We start from the raw sequence: 11,168 nt of genomic DNA on the forward strand, positions 1-11,168 counted from the left end.
ACTCACCAAGAGATTTAAAATCCCCTCAAATCTCTACGAATCCATGATACCAAACGACCCCTAAGATTTTTATAAATTAGAGAGTATTTTGTGATAGGCATTCAATTCCCGGGCGTCTAGGATACCATAGTTCACTTGACCTTTGTGCATGTTTCAAGCTCATGGCTTAAAATAAGCTGGAAAATGAATGGACACTGTGGTTAAAACATATACATCATTGTGGACCCACCAAGTTTACTAGGTATAATAGTATGTGATCGTGACCATAGATGTGGATGAGCTGGCACCACTTAATAAGTGGGGAACGCACATAGGTAGCCCAAAATCAGCACTTTAAGGTACAACGCGATAATCAAGGGAGTACGGTGAGTTGTGCTCATGCATGGATATGTTACACATAGGCCATGGTTGTGGTCAATCCACACCAAATCATGAGTCCACTCAGAATGATTACACTCAGAAAATTTTTAAAAAAAGGGCAAGATTGCAAGTTTAAACGGTTTCAGACCATGTAATTTTGGAGATATATTTCCATGAAAATGGGACCGTTGGGCCTCATACCAAAGTCATTTCCAGGGCGGGTTTGAGTTAGAATAGTTGCTCATTAGGCCCAAATGAAAACCATGACACATTTAGGATTTGTTTGTATAGCAACTGTAATAAATTATAAAAGTGCAATGTTACATATTATAATATGTCAGGTAATTTGACTGAGAATTTTCTTGTTTGGATATTCATGGCTTGATAATAGTTTTATATTATTAAAATGTCAAATTAATATATAAAATACTATAATTACTGAATTTGAACAAGAAAATTTAGTACTAATTATAAATCTCTTTATTGGTTTCTTATTACATTTGCATATAACTATATAATTACATACCAAATTACTTAAAATTATTATAATAATGCTTTTATGTTACATTATTGTCGTAATTTGTCATTCAAACAAGCATTTAGATGAATTTTAAAGATGCTTGGCATGCTTAAGTGTAGACTTATGAGACCCATCCCGATGTGCCCACCACCCAAGTCATCTGAGGACTCTGGTTCTAGAATCCCTTCTAGTTATGTCCAACTTGTTGATAATACTGAATTTAGACATGAATGGTTAAGTAGGTGCCACTGGTCACCTACCCCGCCAAGTAAGTTGGGCTGAAATACGACAGACTCATATGAGACCAGACAGATCCTTACTCTTGCTCCGGTGGTAGACTCTCTCAAGAGTTTCAACACCTGGTCAAGAGTTCAAGTATATCCATAGGTGGTGAAATCCCACTACAGCATGAGTTGTGTGTGTCGTGTGTGTAAAAAAATAAATAAAAGTAAGTTTGGTTTGTGATTAATTATAAATAAATAAAAGTAAGTTTGGTTTGTGATTAATTATAAATAACTTTTACTTAAAAATACTTAAATTAATTATTTTAAAAAACTTTTTAACTTTTCATAAGTTGTTGAAGAGAGGCATGTAGAGACAAGTAGAAGCTAATAAATAAATTATTTACCAAATGTACTTATCTTCTTAATAAGTGGAAATTAAGATAAGTTACTTGTGGCATAAGTATCTTATCTTAGGAAGTGTTTGGTGCATGGACTTAGAGAGATTATGTGTGATGAAATTGCGATGAAGGTAATAATTAATGAACATTAGGGGATTGCCAGTGGATTAGAGTATCACACCAATTTCCATCTCTGTGTTTGGAATGTATGGTTTCAGCACTCTAATCCAGATATATCGAGGACACATTTGGATATCTGCTCAAAGTGATGGAAGTTTTGGAAGCAGATCATGTGGCCCACACCACCCACTTGCTTGATGTCTTTAGGTCACCAAGTTTTGTGGGCCCCACCATGATGTATGTGTTATATTTACACCATCCGTTCATTTGGTGATATCAGTTTATGTCATAAGCAAAAAAGTGAGGTAAATCCAAAGCTCAAATGGACCCCGCCACAAAAAAATTGCAGGAACAATGATTCCTCCTATTGAAACCTTAATAGGGCCCTCCATGATATTTCTTTGTCATCGAACCTATTCACGAGGTCACATAGACCTGAATGAAAGGTAAAAATTTAATAATAGATTGGTCCAAACTTTATGTGAGCTCCGAGACATTTTCAATGATAAATGTTAAATCCCCACTGCCTTTTGAGGTGTGGTTCACTTGAGCATGGGATCTAACTCTTTTTTGGGCCCATGCCTTAAAATAATCTCATAAAATTAACAGACAGTATGGATATAACACATTCATCATGGTGGCACACTATCCAAACACCCTAATCTCAAGTGATTAAGTAAAAAAAAAAAAAGTTACTTGTACTAAATCTTGAAACAAACTTATCTCAAATAAGTTACTTATCTGTGATACTGTAAAAATTGACCACTGTAGACACCACCTTTTACCCGGCGTCTTTTTAAGACGCTTTCAAACTTTACTTTCTTGAAGTAAACCATTTTGTGCGAACACACTATTTGCAAGGGAAGTACCTTGTATTCACAATCCCATGGCTACGGTTATCATCCGTAGCTATACGTAATAATGTAAGACATTATCAACTACAAATAGTGTGCCCGCAGAGAATAATTTATTTTGAAAAGGTAAAGTTTGAGAGCGCCTCTACAAGGCGCTGGGTAAAAGGTGGCATTTACAGTGGCCAATTTCTCATAATACTAGGGTAAGTATAAAAAGTAACTTATTTGGTGGCATCCAAACGTGCCTAGATGAGAAGAGACAAGTCCCCCAGTTAAAAAATGTACACCAAGAACCACTGATGGATTACTTAAAATAAACACAGGTTGGCATGTGAGCTGTGGTTGGGACTAGAATTCTCGGCCGTTGAGTAAATGATACGGGCTTCGTACGGCTGTGATCACCGCTGTGCATGAGTATCATCCACCGTTCTCTTCCAGAGTACGAAATAATTTCCCTATGCTTTATTTTGCTTCCAGATGCTTCGGTCGGGGGTGCGGATTAGATACTGACGAGGTCAGTAGCCAAATCACTACTGAAGTGACGTCACCAAACTCTGTGGAGCCCACCATGATGCATGTGTTGTATCCATACCGTCCAACCATTTTTCGAGATTGCTTTATGGTATGAAAAAAAAAATGAGATAGATCTAAAGTTAAAGTGCACCCCACCGTAAAAAACAGTGGGGACAGTGACATCCACCATTCAAAACTTCTTAGGGGCCACGGAAGTTTCTGATCAAGCTTATATTTTTGTTTTCACTTCATCTATCTCTATGTTAACTTGTGAATACGTTGGATCTAAAAAATACATCATGGTGGGCCCTATAAATGTTTCAACGGTGAGTGTGACTGATCCCACGGTTTCTGTGGTGGGTCCACTTGAACTTTAGATCTATCTCATTCTTTTTCTTACGCCATAAAACGATCTCTACAAATGGTTGGACGGTATGGATACAACACACGCATCATGGTGGGGTCCACAGAGCTTGTGACGTCACTTCAGTAGCGATTTGGCTACTGACTTGTCAGTATCTAATCCGCGCCCGTCCGTCGAAGGTATTTGACATGCGATGTGATGGCGATGGCAACCACCCGGAGATCGAGCACACGTGCATCGCGTGTAGCCGGATTTAGAATCTCACGAAAAATTACTATTTTTATAAGGAACTTTTCTATATTGTTCCTGACTTTTTATATTGGTCAAAAGCTTCTGGTTTTAAACTATTTTACCAAATTATCCCACCCATTTGACGTTGGAAGCGGATTGGCTGATGTATTCACCTCAGCTAAAGCTGATGTATTCACCTCAGCAAGTTTTGTGGGTCCCATCATGAGGTATGTGCTATATCTAAACCGTCCATCCATTTTTGGAGCTCGTAGTAAGTTTTGAGACAAAAAATAAGATAGATCTAACGAATCAAGTGGACCACACTGCAAAAATTAGTAGGGGATTGAAGGTATACCATTGAAACCCTTTTGGGGTTCACAAAAGTTTTGGATCAATATGAAATTTTTTTTCTCCTCTTCATCCAGTTCTTTGTGACCTTATGAACGGATTGGATAGAAAATAAACGTTATGATGGGGCCTTCAAAATTTTTAACAGTTAAAATCATTATGTCCACTCCTATTTATGGTGTGGTTCATTCGATCCCTGTATATGATTCATTTTTTGTAGAGTACTCTAAAATGATCTCAAAAAATACATAAACAGTGTGGATGTAATAAATACATAATTGTGGAGCCATATAACTTTGATTTCCTTTGAACCGTTAGTACAACTCGGAGCTGGAGGAGCGTCTTCGCGCGACACGTACCTACAGCAGCTATATAGCTGATGTGTGATACATCAGCCAATCCGCTTTCATTTTGATGTTTAACCCATCTTATAGTTTTACCTTTTCCAAATGATAGCAGTGCCCATTTTGGTTTTCTTTTGCCGAGTTAGCTCGGTTCATTGCATGAGGACAGATATCAGTTGTTTCATTGCATGTAGACCCAAGGATAGGTAAGGTCATCCACTGCCATGTGGCAGAGATGGTCTGGTATAGCCAAAATTGCACCCGTCACACACACATAGAATCTAACTGACGAGTACTGTCATTTATATTACTGTAAGGTCGAGTTGTGTGGGCTCCACGGTTTGGAATGGTGGGCCAAGGGCTTAAAAATCAAGTCAATCAATGACTTGGGTGGGTCATACCATATACAATAGTTGAGAGAGGTTATCCTCCCATTAAAACATTCATAATCATTTATTATCCCTACAGAGGTGTGGTTTTACAAATCCTGACCATCCATTGTGTGTATCCCAATTGGATGAGTGAGTTTTAACCGCATCCAAAACTGAGGTAGGCCCCACCAAGTGATTTTACATGTTTTATGCATGGTTTTAGGTAGTATGGCTCACTTGAGGTCATTATATGGCTGATTTTTGGGATATCCCATGACCTAAAAGTGATCCATCAAATGCATAGTGTTAATGTTCAACACACTTCATGGTAGGCCCACACAGCTCGACTTTATGGGCAGTTTCCATAAGGCATACAATTTATAATACCCATTTCTATAAAAGGGGCACGTAAGAGGACTGGCAAGGCTAACTTATCAGGGTTGTACCGGGCTTATGTTCACCCATGCAATACCACAATTCAGGGAAGCGGATTGTGGATTGTGTACTGAGTAACTTAGTTCACTCTTAAGTGATGTATTTATTTTATTCACTTTGTCCATTCATTTTATAATTTAATTTTAATAAATGTGATAAAAATCAAGTATATCTAAAGATCAAGTGGACCACATCATAAAGAACAGTGTGAATTGAATATTTACCGTTGAAAAATTCTTTGGGTGGGCAGATGTTTTGGATCAAGCTGATATTTTGTATTTTCCCTTCATCCATGTCCTTGTGATCTTATGAACAGGTTGGATAACAAATAAACGTCAATGGACCCTAGGAAGGTTTCAACGGTGGAAATCATTATTCCCACAATTTCCTGTGGTATGGCCCACTTGAACTTTGGATATGTTTCATTTTTTTGGCTCAACCAGTAGAATAAGATAAAAAACGGATGGACAATGTTGATAAACCACATGAATTCACAGTGGGCCCAATGGAGTTTACTAAGTCCGATAAAAGCGTACTCAGTAACTCAGTAGGCAATCCGATTTCACAATTCAGCCTGTCTTGGATTACATGGTGTAGAACACAGCATCCCACATGGGTACTATGTTGACGTTACAAAATTCTGTAGGTCCCATTATGACATATGTGTTGTATCACGATCCACCCATTTTCCATATCATTTTAGGCCCAAAAAGGGGCAGATCTAAAGCTTAAGTGGACCACATCACAAAAAGGGACCATTAATGAAACCTTATCGTAATGTTTATTTGTCATCTAATATGTTCATGGGGTCACGTGGATCTTTATCAAGGGAAAGCATAAATATCAGTTTGATCCAAAACTATCGTGGCCTCAAGAAATTTTCATGGTAGGCATTTAATCCCCCATTGTTTTGTGTGGCGTGGTTTACTTCAACTTTGGATGGACAGTGTGGATATAACACATACATCAAGGTATGGCCCACATAACTTTGCATTTCAACACTACAAATTTTGGTGATGTGTTCTACACTATCCTAGTTGGAGCACATTAGGTACACCTTGGCCTCACTTAAGATGATGCGGCCTTTACCACAAGGCCCATCTTGATGTATATATTTTATATCCGTGTTGTTCAACCATTTTAACATATTATTTTAGGATATGAGGCCAAAAATGAAGCATATCCAAATCTCATATGGGCCATACCATAGCAAACAATGGTGATAGACCGTTAAAAACTTTTTATAGGCCAGGAAAGCTTTGGATCAAGTTGATATATGCCTTAATAATGGTTTGAGTGATCTTATCCACCTGATAGATGACAAATAGATATTTTAGAAACGTTATGGTGGGCTCTAGGAAGTTTTAGATGATGGGATGTTCAATAACTATGGTTTTCTATAGTATGATTCACCTGAGATTTGGAACTGCTTCAATTTTAGGCTCATGCCCTAAAATGATCTTTTTAAATGGAAGAATAATGTGGAAATAGGATAAGTTATCAAGATGGGCTCCACGATAAGGGTGGCACCTCTTAGGTAGGGTTGGCCGCACTCTTAGGTAAGGTTGGGCCCGCACCTAATCCGAGTCCAATGGATAATAGATTGTATAAGAATGTAGTTCAAATGGGGCATTACATAATTTTAAGAGATACACTCAAAAATGATGAATCTATTGTATTTAAAACAAAATTTAAATAAAATATATATTTTAAATTTCATTTTCGCCCTCTCTTTTTTTGAAAAATTGTTTTATCTTTTAGTAGCTCTCTTATCTCACTTTGAAAATGACCAAAGAAAAGCTCAAGTGTATAAGAATGGACTTTTGTATGGGGCTTCAGCCCCCTCTCAGGTGGCATGTGAATTTTGTCCGATGGAAGGCTATGTCGGTAGCCCAAACTTATGCTATTAACCACGCACGCATCGGGTCGGATCGGGGACGAGTCCGGGTCTAACTCTATGTGTGGACTAAGAGTACACCCACCTAATGGTTTTTGCTTCGTGAGTATACTTACACCTTTTGGTTTTGCCCAAATTTCAAATCAGACGCGCATTTGTTCAAATGGTCGCATTACTTGGGTTTAAATTCAACGGATTTAACTCATTTGAAATAGTACTTTAAACATCTAATCGTGGTATGTAAATAGATCAAATCTAATGTATTTCCATTCTCTTAAAAATTAATTTTCTTTGTCTTTCAAACTTTCTCTGGATTTTTTGCAACTGAGTTCATTACTGAGTCAACTTACTTCGGGTTTAAGTTCTGCACGTTAGTTCGAGCCCATGTATAATGAGTGCACTATTGGGACTGGGTCATAATCATTGTATCTTGGAGGCCAACTATCCTGGAATACTGTTGTTCTTGTGACGTAGTCCAAGGAGGGCAAATTTTACTTCAAGCTGAGTGACTCAATTATGCATCGATTCAAACTATAAGTCATCTTTTCTTTTCTTTTTTATTATTTATTATTTTCATTTTGTCGAATATTATTTAATAGTTTCATCACATATATCCCAACAATCTTGAAGCCAAATCTAATTGTTGGAAATAGTAGATATCTATTTTATTATATGCTCGAAAAATAGAAATTATTTTTCTTTCTTTTGAGCCTTTAGTAACCAGTGTTCGACTACTTTTCAAACTAGTTGAAAATTATATTGCAACCAGAACTCTATTGTATTCAATGACCACCACTACAGTCAACCCTACTATTAAATTGTCCGTAATCGAATTGTTCACTGGACAAAATTTCAAAAGATGAAAATAGAAAACTAGTTTTGCTTTGGAAACTCTAAAAGTCTTTTATATTCTTTCGAATTCATTTATAATTGATCCAACCAACGAAAATGAATTTAAAGATGCAATGACTATAAACATTATATTTTTAATACTTTGTCTAATGAATTATATAATATATATGTTTCTTATGAATCTACTAAAGGGCATTTGGACCACACTAGAAAAGAAATGTCCTTAAGGATGTAGGATCTAATAAACATACTATCGTAAACTCCATTCCTTATGAAATAGTAAATAATAAATCTGTCATGAATCAGATTCACTATTATCAGAATATGGTACGTGAATTATTGGTTGAGGGAATGAAAATGGACAAGGTATTCCTATTTAAGAGCACTAATTGAAAAGCTAATCCTTTCTTAAAAAGATTACAAAACCAAATGAAATATACTAAAAAATATATTTATTTAGAAAACATAATCATACACATAAGGATAGAAGAGGCTAATAGAAACAGAAACCAAATTGAAAATGCAAATATGTCAATATTAAAGGCCAACCTAGTGGAAACAAGTTAGGTATAAAATGACAAAAAGAAAGGAAATTGTTATAACGGCGGAAAGCTCGAACATCACTCTAAAGAGTACAGTCTCAAAAAGAAAACAAATGACCAATTTAAGAAAAACGAGCCTTGTAACTATTGTAAGAAGTTTGGATATTATGAAAATGAATGTAGGTTTAAGAAAAAGAATATGAAATCTCAAATCAATCTCGCTGAAGTTGAAGAAAATACGAATGTGGTTGTCATAGTAGTGTCTAAAGTATTCATAGTAAACAATATGGAATGGATATTAGACACCGGGGGTAACTCGACATGTAAGGATCATAGCATGTTTACCCCCTATCAGATGACAGGAGAGATGAGGAATAAGTGTTGATCGAAAATACTCGATCCTCTTCAATTATTGGAAACAAAAATGTTCTTCTAAAGCTCACATTAGGAAATACTTTATTACTAAAGAATGTGCTACATGTGTCTGGCATTCGTCGTAATTTAATCTCTAATTATCTTCTCAATAAAATTGGAGTTAAATTAGTATTTGATTCTAATAAGCTTGTAATGACTAAAAATGTAACCTTCCCTGAAAATGGTTACTGCAGTGATAGTCTATTTGTTGTAAATATTACATATGATAATAATAAAATGTCATCCAATTTTGTTGATATTATTGAATCTCTTTCATTATGGTATGATAGATTAGGTCATGTGAACATATAATTCTTGAAAAGAGTGAAACAAATAGGATTGTTATCTGGCATCTCATTCAATAACTTTGGAAAATGTGAGACTTGTTTATAATCTAAGTTTTTTAGAAATCATTTAATCATATTAGTAGAAGTTCCAAATTATTAGAATTAATTCATAGTGACTTAGGTAATTTTAGAAATAATATATCTAAAGGCAGCAAAAGGTACTATATAACATTTGTAGGTTATTATTCTAGATACATTAGAGTATATATTCTCATAAATAAAGATGAAACTTTAGAAGTCTTCATTAAGTATGAGTTTGAAGTTGAAAATCAACTTAATACGAATATTAGAATACTTAGATCAGATAGAGGAGAATAGTATAGATCTTCAGAGTTTAGAGAACTTTATAACAAAGAATGGGATACTTCATGAAACTATTATTCCTTACACACCAGGACAAAATAGAATAGTTGAATATAATATTAGAACATCGAAAGAAATGATAAATATTATGTTGAATAGTTCTACTTTACCTTTTAATATGTGGGGGAAAAGTCATACTATCTGCATGTTATATACAAAATAAAATACCTCGTAAGAAGATTGGAAAGACACCACATGAACTGTGAAAAAATCACACTCTTAATTACAAATACCTTAAAGTATGAGGGTGTTTGGATAAAGTATGATTGCTTGAAATAAAAAAATAAAAAATAAAAAATAGGTCCTAATATAATACAATATGCAGAAAATAGTGCAGGATATAGATTCCTAATTTTGAAATCCAATGATAACCTTATAAATCCAAATACTATTTTAGAAGTTAGAGATGATGGGTTTTTAGAAAATCTCTTTCCTATGAAGTCTATATCCGTATAAATATTAACATTAGTGGATCAAATATTATTTTAACTAGTAAAAATATAAATGTGAATAATAAAATAAAACGAGAACATAAAATAAGCACATAACTCGAATGGATATCAACTTAGAAGATAAGTTTTTCACTTTATTGTTAGAAGATGATTATAATTTATAAGCCTATTCAAAAGCTATTAACTCTCATGATGCATCTTTCTGGAGAAAAGTTATAAACGATGAATTATAGTCAAACATATCAAACAACACCTAAGAACTTATAAACCTTCCTCCTGAAAACAAGCCTATAAGAGATAAGTGCGTGTTTAAAAAGAAGTTTAGACCAAATGGATCCATAAATAAGTTTAAGGTTAAATTGGTAACAAAATGCTTTAGACAAAAAGAATGATATGATTACTTTAATACATATTCACCTCTAACTGAATCCTCATCTATAAATCAAGTTATCCATTCATTATTATTCAAGATGGACCAATATTGTTAGAGAAACCTACTTTTAGGATTTCAATCTCATTGATAAACAAATCTAACCAACCATCTTAGATTTAGAACCTTGAATCATGAGATCCACTGTTCATCGTGTCCATAATATCCTATATAGTGATCAACCACTTAAACACACTAATCAAATAATCTAAGTATTAAATCAAGTATTAAAATCCACTTAGATGATTCTTAAGACCGTTGATAAATAATTTTAAATGAATTTGACCATTGATTTATAGAGCAAACGTTGCAGTTGAGCGTACAACAAGAAAGATGCACATTTACTTAAAATAACTTAATTGAATGGTTAAAGAGAGATATGCACCATAGCTTGTGAACTGAATAACTTAAGAATCGTGTGAAATCGTTCAGATTAACATTTGAAGTCAATCCGACTGGTAGATTGTCAAAGAGTAGTAGAAATCATCGATTATGACCCAAACATCGCTTGGTGTTTCCCACCTAAGCTTTGGATCTGCCTCAACTCTAGTTAAATGACCCAGTTGGACCCAGGGGTCTCACGGACGGAGTGAATTTCATTAAACATCATTGTGGGCTCCATACGAGTATTGTGTGTACACAGTGTGTGCACACCTGCGATGCACCAGACCACCAACCCGAGTCAAACTACTCTAACCCGATACCAGCCTGAAAAAAAAGGAGAGATTTCTCTCTCTCATTCCTTTTTTCCCAATGTACATGGTTTAAACGAATGACATCCACTGCAAT

The sequence above is a fragment of the Magnolia sinica genome, chromosome 8 (assembly GCF_029962835.1).
Source record: "Magnolia sinica isolate HGM2019 chromosome 8, MsV1, whole genome shotgun sequence".
In the NCBI taxonomy this organism is placed as follows: Eukaryota; Viridiplantae; Streptophyta; class Magnoliopsida; order Magnoliales; family Magnoliaceae; genus Magnolia; species Magnolia sinica.